We start from the raw sequence: 307 nt of genomic DNA, 5'->3' as shown, positions 1-307 counted from the left end.
TTTTTGGTGCAATCGCTCGGGAATTGAGACAGTTAAATTTCACTAAAATAGTTTCATTAGCACCTGAAGTCTTATAAAATAAAGCATTATAAAATATAAGATGAGATATAAACCATAATTTATAATATTTGATATTTGAACGAAATCAATTAAATTAAAATTAATTAGTAGATTGTGTTTCACGCATATACCTTTAATAAAAATGAATATTTAATAAAAAAAAATAAAATAATTAATTTATAAAAAAAAAATGAAAACAAAGTATGTTGATTATATCAAAATTACGAGGCAACAAAAATTTTAGTTT

Source organism: Populus euphratica, unplaced genomic scaffold (genome assembly GCF_000495115.2).
Source record: "Populus euphratica unplaced genomic scaffold, PopEup_1.0 scaffold25.1, whole genome shotgun sequence".
Taxonomy (NCBI): domain Eukaryota; kingdom Viridiplantae; phylum Streptophyta; class Magnoliopsida; order Malpighiales; family Salicaceae; genus Populus; species Populus euphratica.
The sequence above is the reverse complement of the archived record's forward strand: the minus strand, read 5'-3'. Positions refer to the sequence as shown.